We start from the raw sequence: 13,413 nt of genomic DNA, 5'->3' as shown, positions 1-13,413 counted from the left end.
GAGGAGGTGATGTCTGAGAAGTGTTTTGAAGAATGAGTAGGAGTTTACCAGGATGGTAAGGAAGAGAGTGTTCTGGGCAGAGGAAATGTTGCTGTGATTGTCATACTCATGGAAAGCAGACTGGCATGTTTGGGAGCTATAGTCTAATAGGATTCAACATTGAATGAATATCTCTTCTGTGCCAGGCATGCTTCTAGATACTCAGATACAGTGGGGGAAACAGGCCCAGTGTCTGCTGACACTGCACTTAGATTTTAGTGAAGAGACAGTCAATGAACCAAGAAGCACAAGATACTTAGAATTTTAGGTAGTGATACATACTGTTTGCATATATTTCCTCTGGAAGCCCATTTTAATAAAATAGGGAGGTGGAGAGCTTATCAAGTAAAAGAACTCCCTAAATATTCTCTTGTCCAAAGGGAAGGGTGTGTGTGGTAGAGGATAGCAGTTGTAGTGAAGGAGCAGTGACCGGTGATGAAATCAGGGAGGAAGGAAGGCATCTCCCATAGGCATGAAGAACCTTTCATCGGCAAAGATGTTGTCACTCTTAACTATAGGTCAATGATCCCCAAGCTTCTGTCTTTCATACATTTTTACCATATTTGCAGAAATTAAAAGCTTCCCATTCAATTATTTATTTAAAATTTCTATTTAAATTCACATTTTAGCATTTAGAAAATAAATGCATGTATTTTCAGAAGGAAGTGTTATAGTATAGCTGTAAATGGAAGACCAGGCTTATCTGCCGTGAAAGTAGCAATTGGAAAAATTGAAATAAAAAATGTTTATCTGTGCACCACCCAAAACCATCTTGAGTAGCACCTTTGGTGCACTCCTTGCATGCTTGGTCAGTGATGAGGTGCTGGGGAGTCACAGAAAATGTTGAATAGAGAAGCAACATGACTTTTGTTAGCCAATGGAGTCAGGGTGGAGAGGAGTTAGCAAGACGTCAGGGATGCTGTCGCAGGTGGTGCCCCCAACTAAGGAAGTGTCAGGAGACAAAGCAAGACAGACAGATACAAAACACGCCTTGAGGTAGAATGGGATGGGGTGGAGGGATGATGGAGAGGAACGAACCAAAGAAAATGTCCAGATTTTTGGCTTTGGTATTACGAAGAAGCAAGTGTTTTCATGTTTCTGTGTCATTTGAACTGTCTAAGGCAACATTACTGGCAGCTGGGCTGATGAACGAACTTTGGAAGTTAAAGGGCGTTAGACCTGGAGCCGTGGGCTTCCATTCCAGGAGTGAGCCAAATATATTCATCCTGGGATAGGGCCCTCCCACTTCCTCTTCCTAAAGGAATTATTTATATTCTGAAGGGCCTTAAGACATTGGGGAGCAAAGGGTTCTCTGTCTCTCAGGATGGGAGAGGTCCATAAGCTGTCATGTATAAGCTCCTAGATTCATAATTTTGGGGTTCTTCTCCTGCCATACAGATCCTGTCCATGAAGGGTGACAGCTGGTTCTCAGTGGGTCCCTATGGGACATGGGGCACAGGAAATCAGCACAGTTACTGCTGTGAGTGATCACTTTGAGCTCTGCTCTAGGAACCCAAGTTTGCACTCAGGATAAAAATGAGTAACTATAGATATTGAAAACTTTTCAGGTAGCAAGTGACAGACCTCCCAACCTCTATAGAGGTTTAAAAGCGATTTCCCATGATGACCTCATTTGACCTTCTCGAAAGTTCAGAGCCAGCTGGGCAGACATGGGGCTCTTTTCAGATGGGGAACTTGAGGCTGAGAGGGGAAGGGATTTGCTAAAGGTTAGGCTGCTTGTACATAACAGACCTGGCTTCTTCTAAGTCAGTGGTCCTCCAAGGGGCTGATTCTGCCCTCCAGGGCACATCTGGCAATGTCTAGGGACATTTTTGGTTGTCACAGCTTTGGAGAGGATGTCATAGGCATTCAGGGAATGAAGGTCAGGGACGCTGCCGAACACCCTGCAGTGCATGGGATGGCCTCACAACAAATGTCCACTTTGCCAAGGTCGAGAGACAGTTCCAGAGACTTCCTGCCCCAGTCTTGTGCCTTTCTGTTACAGGGCAGCAGCCTCCTCCTTTCTGCAACATCCACTTGGTCTTGATGAAAAACGAAACCAACCTGCCAATCATGTCTTACCGAAGTTACCTGCGGTGGTGAATATAATAATTTTGAAGTTTTCTTTAGCATATAAATAATCCCTGCCTTTATTATAATATTCTGCAGGATAATGTCTAACTCAGTCCTAACCAACAGCATTATATTTGTATGTGTTTTCTTCAGGAGGCTATTATAATGAAATAAAAAGGCAGCGAAGCTCACTGGGAAAACAGCAGGCTGGGGCTGCCCTTGCGTTGGAAAATGCTTAGGGGAGGGAAGGTTCATTCTTCTCTCACCAGCCTCCCACTGCCCTTCCCAGGGGACTCTCTGATGTGGAAAGCCATAGAGTTCTCCAGCATTCTTCCCCGGGGCATCATGGCTCTGGCCATTCCTGTGACCCTGTCCTCCCGTGCACAGCTCTTGGCAGGCCTCTTGACTTAGCCATGTGATCCCAACTGGGTGAAGGTGGATGTCCTTTGGCCCACACTTGTTGCTGCCAGGATATAGGTTTGGTGCAGAGATTTAATTTTTGGAGAGCTGAGAACTCGAAACTGGTGGATGGACATGGCTTCTTGGATGGCTGGCTTATCAAGAGCAGCTGGCCATTTATGATTTGTTAAGGGCTTTTGCTCTCTCCTGGCCTCAGCTTCTCTCTGGGTCTTATCACAAACCCGTTATAGTTTCATTTGATTTGTTTCTGGGTTTATTTTTTTTCCTCCCTTTTTGGTTATTGTTATTTTCCTGGGGTTTTGAGGATCAGACTGAGCGGGGTGAGGGAGCCAAGTTACCACTTGGAAACCTCAGAGACAGCGAGATCAGATTTCAGGTCTAAGGTGAATTTGCTGTGGCCCAAAATATTCACTTTTTTTGTCTAGCAGCTCATTCCCTAATTGCCCTAATTGCAGTGAGCTGCTTTTTATCTCCGGGTCAACAGGGATACCTCAGTGATGCATTTAACTTCTTAGGAGGTAAGATCAGCCCCCCACCCATCCCTTATTCTGAAGAGGAGGATGTTTTCCTTGAGTTCAAACCCTAGAGCCACATTCTACATCATAATTCCTTCTACATCATAATTCAACTCAATTCACAAAACAGGGATCCAGCTTCTGCTTTGAAAGTTCCCATGCTTACCATTAAGGACAAAACCACAATGGGCAAATGTGGAATCTTGGTTCTGGATTCTCCCTGCCCTGGGATGAAGAAAGGCATGGCGGTTGGCTGGAGAGCACTGAGCCTCCCAGTTGAAGAGATAGGGCCCCGCCAGTGACTATCCCGCCCTCCCCTGTCTAATCCTTGCTGTCCTCTCTGGCTCTCATCCCTCTTCAACATGTCTTTTCCATCCTGTGCCACAATCTGAACACCTTGGTGGAATGCATCAGGCTACTCTCTGAATCTGGGACTCTGCATACGCAGCATCTTCTGCCCAACACATGTTCTCTTCTCTGGTCGTTGACTTGACTCTTACTCATCTGTCAGGTGGGTGTCTGTTAGGGATTCAGCTGATTGCGTGTCACAGAAGATCCAAATAGGAGAAACTTCAGCAAGATAGGGGTTGACTTTTTTCTCTCGCAAAAAGAAGTCTGAGGGTAGACAGTTGAGGATGGTGTGCAGACACCTGGTCCAAGGGCTTTGCAACACTCCTGACCTTTCCCCCACCTTTCTGTGTTGCAAGATGTCTGCTGCGGCTCCAACCGTCAAGTTTTGGACTCAGGCAGGAAGAAGAGGAAAGGCAGGGGGCAAACTCGCAAGGACCACAAGCATCTTTTAAGGAGGTTACCTTGAGGTCCACCTGGCCGCTGCTGCTTACCTCTCATCGGCCAGAACTGTGGCACAGCTCTGCAGGGAGAGCTGGGAAATGTAGTTTTTCCTTTTTCAGCTGAGCACATAGTCCTTTCTTCCTCCCATTACTCTAAATGTGGTTCTGCAAAGTATATTTAGAGAAGTGGAGCTTCTCATGTCCCATCCATGGCATTTTGTAAAATAGATTTTTATTACTTTACTACCTTTTAAAAAATAAATGGAGCATATTGTACATCCTTTTCTCCATCTTGCTTGTCGTTGCCTAACAATATATCCAGAAGAGTTCTCCCAACATGTTTGTGTTATTTTACATCCCCACCAGCAATATCTGGGAGGTGCACTTGGCCCACATCTTAGCCAGTATTTACTGCTGTCAATTTTTTTTTTTTTTTTGAGACAGAATCTCGCTCTGTCGCCCAGGCAGGAGTGCAGTGGCACGATCTTGGCTCACTACAACCTCTGCCTCCCGGGTTCAAGTGATTCTCCCACTTCAGCCTCCTGAGTAGCTGGGATTATAGGCGTGCGCCCCCACGCCTGGCTAATTTTTGTACTTTTTAGTAGAGATGGGGTTTCATCACATTGGTCAGGCTGGTCTCGAACTCATGGCCTCAAGTGATCCGCCTGTCTTGGCCTCCCAAAGTGCTGGGATTACAGGCATGAGCCTTCATGCCCAGCCAGTGCTGTCAATTTTTAAAATTGTATTCACTCTAGTGTCTATAAAATTGTATAACACTGTGGTTTTAATTTTTATTTTCCTGTAACCTAATGCTGTTGAGCACATTTTGATGTACTTTTTGACCATTCATGTACTTCCTTTTGTGAAGGGTCTGTTCAAGACATTTACCTATTTTTATTGGGCTGTCTTTTTATTACAAATTCATAATCCCTTAATTGTTCCTGAATCAGACAGATATAGTATAGACATTTTCTATGAGTCTTCGACTTGCCTATTCATTTTCTTACTGATGTCTTTTGAAGGATTGATATTTTAAATTATGATTAAATGTATCAGTTTTTCTTTAAAAAAAAAATGTGGTCTGTTAAAGAAGGAGCTGTATTCATTTCCCAGGGCATCCCTAACAAATCACCACAAACTGGGAGGCTTAGAACAACAGAAATGGATTCCCTTGCAGTTCTGGAGGCTGGAAGTCCGAAATCATGGTGTAGGCAGGGCTGCACTCCCTCTGAAGGCTGTGGGGAAGGGTCTGCCCCAGACCTGTCTCCCAGCTGCTGGAGGCTGCCAGCAACACCCGCTGCTCCTGGGCTTACGGCTGTGCCACTCCAATCTCTTCCTTCATTGGCACCTGACCCTCTCCCCTGTGTGTCTTGTATCTTCTCTTCTGATAAGGATGCAAATCATATTAGATTAGGGCCTCCCCTACTTCTATGTAACCTTAACTAATTACATCTGCAATAACCCTCTTTCCAAATAAGGTCATATTCTGAGGTTCCAGGAAGAACATGAATTTTGGAGGGGTACTATCCAACCAAACATAGATATCAAGGCGATTGGCTAGGAAATTAACTATCTCTTTATAAAGTTTCAGCTTAGCTTGGGAGCACTGAAAGCATCCCCTCCTTCCCAGCATAGTAGCTAAATGGTAGTTGCCTGCTTCCTTGTCTGAATTCCTCATGTGTCAGAGGGCAGGGAACTCTATTTTGTTCCTCTCCCTGACCCCTGACTTTAAGTAACAGAAATCCTTAAATTGGCTAAAATTATAAGGGAATTTATTTTCTTGGCCAACAGGAAGTCCACAGGTGGGTCAGCTCCAGGCTCCGGAGTTAGGGCCTTAGTTTTGCTCATGCCCTCCAGGATGTGTTAGCTTCAACTTCAGTCAAGAAGCAAGATGGCAGCTTCCATTTCAGATAAGCATTTGTAGAGGGGATATTTCCCAGACTTCCCCAGCCGTGTCAGGCTAGGTCACATGTCCTTTTGTCAACCAATTGCTGGTAAGGCCTGGCTTGGACTAATTACTTAGGGGTCACCTGACATTGGGGATTCAATCAACAAGACCCCTTCCCTGTATGAATGAGTATATTCTTGTTGCACTGCTGAGCCTGGGACACTGCTGTGCCCATGGTGGCTTCTTGATTGTGTGGTGACCGTGAAGGCTCCAAAGGCCCTGCTCAAAGCCCTAGAGGCATTTTGCAGGATCATGAGAACCAATGGAAACACGTTTTCCTTTGGCTTGGGCCAGCATCTCCTCATGACCACGGCTCCATGCCAGTACTCCCGGAGGTCAGTTGAGGGGACAACTTGATGTTCTTTCTTGGCAGGAACCAACTTTCTTTCTTGGAAAGTTATGTGTTCCTGAGCTAGAGCTTCACAGCTGCTCTGAGGTCAGGGTTGTGGGTGAACAGGCTTCGCTGGGCTCTGAGTGAATGTGGCTTGGCCTGGCATTAAGTCAGGGACAGACAGCTGCCCCCATTAACCCAGGATTTTGGCTTTGACTGGTTAGCTGAGGAAGGGGGGTGGAGGACTGGAGATGACCAGTGATTTTTGCAAGCCAAGAAACTGCAGGACAAGGTCAGTCTTTATTTAGACCTATTTCTGTAGGAATAAAGAAGGTGATGGTGGTGTTTCTACTTCTAAAATAAGAGCAGAATGAGTAAATTCTCTTTGGGGAACACTTACCCATTGACCTATTACTTCCTTACCTGAACCTTTTCAGCCAGCTGTGGGGGGTGAGGTGTTGATCCTAATCGCATGTCAGGGGTGTCTGCCTTTCCCTTGCTTAGGACAGCCCCCTTATTCATCTGGGCCCTCCTCATTTTGTGATGAAAGATTCAAAAATTAGAAAAAAAATGATGCTGGAAATTATAGTTAAATGTACAAAGCACTTACTATGTGGTCAGGGCTATATGTGGGTTATCTCATTTAGTCTTGACAGAAAATACTACCACGAAGTAGATAGTCCTATAATTCCCCATTTTACAGTTGCTGTACTCGAAGATGAGAAAGGTAAGGTCACCTGCTCAGAACCCTATAGCTGGGACATGGTGGGGTCAGGATTTGAACTCAGGTCTTACTGATTCTAAAATCTGAGCTGTTGCCTCCCAAACGCCAGCTGCCATTCTTTTGTCATCTCTCTAATTTCTCCAAATAGTGAATTTTCATGGGAAAATGGGAATAGTTCTTCCCAGTGGCATCCTTTAGTTCAGCCATAGCTAAGTAATAAAAATGTGCATTTTTCTCATAAGACACAACAACTTTTAATGTATTATGTGTAAGAGAAAAAGGTAGGAAATGACCAAATGTCCATCAATAGTGGACAAGCTGAATAAACTATGGTAAATCCAAATAGTAGGGTACTATACAGTTGTAAAAAAAAGTGATGAATATCTTCATATATTTATATGGAGTGCCTTCCAGTATATATCATTAAGTGGGAAAAAACCCTACAAGGTGTAGGATAGCATTAATAGTAGTCTCCTTCTGTGTAACAGAGGGGAGAACATATATATATATTCTATTCTCTACATAAGAATATGTTTTATTCTTTTAAATATATATTAGAATACATTTTAATATATTTTAAATATATATTTAATATATAATATATAATTTATAAATATTTAATATATAAATATATAATTATTTATAATATTTAATATATTTAAATAAATATTTAAAACATTAAATTTAAATGTATTTTAAATATATTAAATAGAATATATTTTAAAATATGAATATGTATAAATAATTTTTATCAAAGAATAAAATAATGAAAAGATAAACCAAAAAATTGCTTAATATGGATGCCTAGATGGGGGAGGAAATTGGGTGAAGGAGGCAGACATGAAAGAGACTTGTGAGAAGGCACCTTGTTTTATAGAATTGGCTTTGGAGCCCTGTACATATTTCACATAGTTAAACATGAAAATTAAAAAATAGCAACACTTAAAAATTGAAAACAAATTTTAATAAGTGAATCTAGGTGAATGTCAAAATGGTGCTCAGTTACACACACAAAAAATTATTTCAAATGACTTTTAAACACAGTATTTGGAGTGTTTATCCCTAGGAGAATAATATCCTTAAGATCAAAGGAACTGTAAAAACAAATCTTAACTTGTATCCAAAAGTCTTATTCGGTAATAATATTGGCATTGCTGTTTTGAAACTATTATATGATAATGTAGGTTAAAGTAAATGGAAATTATGTTAATAACTTTAGGAACCAAGTTTTCAGTATAAAAGTAAAGATATATACATATAAAATCCAAAGATGTTAAATAAAGCCCTAAAATTTTAAAATTTAAATAAAATATATCAGTATAAATTCATGAGTTACTCTTCCCTTTCTAAAACAACAACAAAAAACCCCTTACATATTTCTGTTTTTTTTTTTGTTTTTTTTTTAACTTGTCACTGATGAAGCTCAGACAATGCTTTACATATTTCTTAACTCTGTCCATGGAAAAGTCCTGGAAATGACTAACCCAGTAGTGTTTAGCAATCACATGTCCAGATTATGGTCTCTAAATATCATTTTCCACAAAATGAACCAGAGTTCCTTAGAGAAATAGGCAGTTCCAGGTCTGGAGCAGGACCTATGCAAGTTGGACATGTGAATTTTTGTTCTGCCAGAAAGCAAGAAAGCTATAAAAGATTAATGGGATCATGTCAAAAGGAGGTAGGAGCTAACACCATGGGCTTCCACTGGCAAAGAGGGGTCAACCTGAACAATAAAAAAGAATAATGATTGCAGTTGATTGAAGCAAATCAATTATTGCCAAAGTGATACTGAGAAAACAACTTTTTGGTTGCTCCTGAACATCGATAAGGCACTAACTTATTCTGAAAATGTATAAGCAAAGAAATAAGCATTTACACTGTCTTATTGTGCCAACTGTATTTCGTGGTAAAAAGGTGATGAGGGAGAGTTCTTTGTAAAATAAATGAAGGAGGCTGGGTGTGGTGGCTCACAGCTGTAATCCCAGCACTTTGGGAGGCTGAGGTGAGCTGATCACTTGAGTCCAGGAGTTCTAGACCACTCTGGGCAATATGGCAAAACCGTGTCTCTACAAAAAATACAAAAAGGAGCTGGGCATGGTGGCATGCACCTGTAGTCCCAGCTACTCAGGAGGCTGATGTGGGAGGATCACCTGAGGCCAGGAGGTCGAGGCTGCAGTGGGCTGTGATTGCACCACTGCACTTCAGCCTGGTTTGCAGTGAGACCAGCCTGGCTGGAGTGAAACAGAGTGAGACCCTGTTTCAAGCAACAAGAAGAAGAAGAAGCAATAGTAGAATTATCACTATTTTGCTATCCCTAATGAAATAACACATCTAGGCAACAATCCTTGATGCTGCTAAAACCATTAGCTACAAAGCCAATGGGGAGAATGGGGGAGATCTAAGGGGGATGAACCAGGCTAACAGCACTTAAACCCACTGATCAATCTTAGCATCATTAGAAGTGAGGTATTCCAACATTATGCACCTCTTGATGGGATACGATAGTGAGTATGCAGCACCACCTATATTCTTAAAAAAAACTTGAACTTGAATCTAGCTTGAATCTCTCTAGTGCTTACTACCAGTCTTCAGAAATATGGGGAATAGGAGAACAAGTGAAATGGCACTGCAAGGAAGCAACCAGCTAAATTCAGAGTGTGAAACTGTCTACAGGAGAAATGACCTAAGGTGGGGAAGGAGAGTTCTCTAGATTAAAAAAAAAATGTAAGAGACATAGTCAATCAATTGCAATATGTGGACCATGTCTGTATCTTGATTCGAGGAAATTAACTATGAAAAGAAACTTTTGAGACAATTAGAAAATGTTTCTTTTTCTGGATGTTAGATGATATTCTTGCTAATTTTGTTAGGTGTGATAGCAGCATTGTGGTTATGTAAAAAGTATCTTCAATTGATAGAGATGTAATCTAACAGTAATGATGATTAAAATAATACACTATCTGGTTGAGGCTTTCTGGCTTGGATGGCTGGGCAGTGCAGCCTAGTGTCCACCTGCAGCTGCCTTCTGTGTCAGTCCTCTGCCCCGCCAAGGCTGTAGAGCTTGTCCGTGCAGGTAGCAGGATGCTCCAAGGAGCTGCGCACCGGCCACACCATGGTCCACCTCACTATTCTCTTCTGCAAGGCCTATCACGGGGGCCACTTAACCATCTGCCTTGCCCTGGGTGGCTGCACCAACCAGCCCTTCTACCGCATTGTGGCTGCTCACAAGTGTCCCAGGGATGGCCATTTTGTAGAGCAGCTGGGCTCCTGTGATCCATTGCCCAACAGTCATAGAGAAAAACTTGCTGTCCTCAAACTGCACTGGATCCATCATTGGATTGGCTGTGGGGCCCACCTCTCTAAGCCTGTGGAAAAGCTAGTGGGTCTTGCTGGGTTCTTCCCTGTGCATCCTATGATGTTCACAAATGCTGTGAGACTATGAAGGAAACGGGCATCTGAAGTCCTCTTAGCTTCTCAGAAAACAGATGCAGAGGCTACACATACAGAGGCTACAGAAACACGAGTGAGCTGACTTCAGTGAACATAGCAGTGGGAACAGAGTCAAGGTCCTCTTAAAATACCGTGCAGAGATCTTAATTTTGTTAGATTCGGAGGTCAATAAATGGACTGTCCTGAGTCACCCTTGCTCTTTTGGCCTGGCCTGCACAGGGCCCAGGGAGAGATTTGTTCTTGTGTGACACAAGGCTGGGGCTAGGTATTAATTAGCTTTTTTGGACTTTGTCTTGGGAAAGACAGTGGCTGCGGGAGGACTGGGCTTTTGAGTTGGGCTCTGGGTCTCTTGGACACTTTACAATCTACTGGTTTCCAATACTTACTGCTTCAAAGCCCCTAGCCAGACTGTTCATGTTCATGTCTTCCATATCTTCATGTTCATCCCACAAGTGCAGGAACAATTCCCTTTCTTACTGATTTTGTAATTGGAGATTTATATTGTCTTGCTTAACACATATGATCAAATATACAAAAGGTAGATTTGTTATCAAAATTGCTTTTTGGCTGTAATAACCTACCTTTTAAGAATGAGAAAGTGCTGGGCTTAAGGGAATTCAGAATGAATCAAGATTGAACCATTCAAATGTGGCTGCAGTTTCTGCATGTATCATAGATGGAATCCTTCTGAGAATACTGGAATAGGGAATTATGACACCAAGCTAATTCAGCTGTGAACTTTATTCTTGTACTTTTCTTTCTTGCTGGTAATTTTATGGAGCAGGTAAAGAAAGCTGCTGCATGTTAGGATAAACTGTGTACCCATAATTTTGATGACCTATGATGAGTGATACATTTTATTTCTTGTATCTTTTCCTTCCTACCTTGATGCCAGTAATTTATAAGGGATCGGTATAGTTCGAATGTATTTGAATAACTTCAGTATACTTTAGCTCTACTTTTTGATTTGATTCAAAGAACCATCCACTGGTCTCAAGTATTCCATGTGTTTTAAAAGCCTGAAGTCAGTGAGATGAAATTCAACATCAAGAATTTGAAGTAAAGTAACTTGAAAGAATGTAAAGAAAACATTGGGACAGTGGCTTATGCCTGTAATCTCAGCACTTTGGGAGGCTGAGGAAGAAGGATTGCTGGAAGCCAGAGTTTGAGACCAGCCTGGGCAACCAGCAAGACCCCGCTTCTACAAAATATTAAAAAAATTAACTGAGCATGGTGGTGCTTGCCTGTAGTTCCAGGTACTCAGGGGGCTGAGGCAGTAAGAACACGAGCTCAGGAGGCCTGGGTGACAGAGTAAGACCCTGTCTCAAAAAAAAAAAAAAAAAAGAAAACATTAGGTAGTATTAGGTATTTTGGCTAGAGCATAATAATTAATTTGATTTTCTGGTTTTCAAAAATTTGAATTGCAATAAAAGGATATTTCAATGTGCTAAAAAATCATAATAATACACTGTCTGGGATTTGCTATAAAACAATCCAGAAAAGAGTGGGTAGATAAATGAGGTGGCAAAATATTAAAACAATCACTGAAGCTGGGTGGTAGGTACATGGGGATTTGTTCTATTGTTTTCTCAACTTTGGTGTATGTATGATCATTTGCATAACAGGTTTTATTGTTAAATTTTATTATTTTATTATTGAGATAAAATAAACTAAAATAGTGTTTTATAATTAGACAATTTGTGGCTCGTTTTTATAGTTCCTTGATTGCAGGTTTTGATGCACAAAAATGTTTGGTTTACTTTGCTCTAAGACTTGGCCCAGATCTCAACACCTCCCTGAAATGAAGGGCATTCCCTGACTGCCCTCCTCAGAAAGAATCTCCCTGCTATGAAGTTCCAGGAAGATCCTGGTCCTTGTGTCACTCTAGTATGTATCCAGTATAGCCTGGTACCGTCAGCTGGCTTTTTGTGCCCTGATGTCAGGACTTTCAAATCCAGCAGTCCTGGGTTTGATGCCTGAGTCAGCTGCTTATTGCTTGTGTGATGTTAGAGATATTCTTTAGCCTTGGTTGTTTCTCTGCAAATGGACATGGGATAGTGGTTGTTGTCAAGGACAATGAATAGTAGGTGTCATCTCTTCCTCTAAAATGTCAGGGTTGGTGTTGCAGGTTGCATTGTGTCTCATAACTTCATATGTTCAAGCCCTAACCCCCAGTACCTTAGAATGTGCCCTTATTTGGAAATGAGACCACTGCACATGTGCTAAGTTAAGATTATCCTGGAGTAGGGTGGGCTCTGATCCATATGATTGGTGTCCATCCATGTAAGGGGGGAAATTTGGACCCAGTTAGGTATACAGGGAAAATGCCATGTGAACAGGAAGGCGGCTGTCCATAAGCCACGGAGGGAGGCTTGGAATGAATCCTCCCCTCACAGTCCTCAGAAGGAACTGACCCTGCCAATGCCTTGATTTTGGAGGCCTTGGTCTGGAGGCCTATGAGATGATGCGTTTCTACTGTTTCAGCTGCCCAGTTTGTGGAACTTTGTTATGGCAGACCTAGAAAACTCACAGAGATGGGGTCCCTGCCTTCGTGTTCCCTTCAGCACCTGCTCAGTGCCTTCTTCTCATCCCAAAGGGAGGCCACAGCTGTTTTTCAGGATGTTGATGTCATTGATGACAAGGAAGAGCTTCAGAACAGGGCCGTGAGCCCCCATTGCTGCGCTCCTGTCTGGGGTTCTCAGCTTGGCCACTCCTTTTTTGTCTGTCAGTATTACTCATGCATTAGGGTCAACTCCCTCTCACCCGTCACTCCATGTATTCACGTACACATAGACACCATGCATGTACTCGTACACACGTACACATACCACACATGTACTCTCACACACGTACACACACCATGCATGTATTCTCACATATGTACACGTATACACACATGCATGCACTCTCACACATACACATAGTCTCACCATGCATGTACTCACACGTGTACACAGTCTTCATGCATGTACTCTCACATACACATACACACCATACATGTACTCTCATACAGGTACACACAGTCTCACCACATATGTACTTTCATACACATGTACACATACACAACATACATGTACTCACACACGTGCACACAGACTCACCACACATGTACTCTCACACAC

General features: G+C 42.3%; 1 pseudogene; it reads left to right on the top strand.

Moving 5' to 3' along the window:
• The first annotated feature begins 9,953 nt into the window (after positions 1 to 9,953).
• LOC116463298 (small ribosomal subunit protein bS16m-like) lies at positions 9,954 to 10,373 on the top strand (annotated as a pseudogene).
• Positions 10,374 to 13,413: the final 3,040 nt, after the last annotated feature.

This window comes from Hylobates moloch, unplaced genomic scaffold (assembly GCF_009828535.3).
Source record: "Hylobates moloch isolate HMO894 unplaced genomic scaffold, HMol_V3 SCAFFOLD_32, whole genome shotgun sequence".
Classification (NCBI taxonomy): Eukaryota; Metazoa; Chordata; class Mammalia; order Primates; family Hylobatidae; genus Hylobates; species Hylobates moloch.
This window is presented reverse-complemented; position numbering and strand designations above follow the sequence as displayed.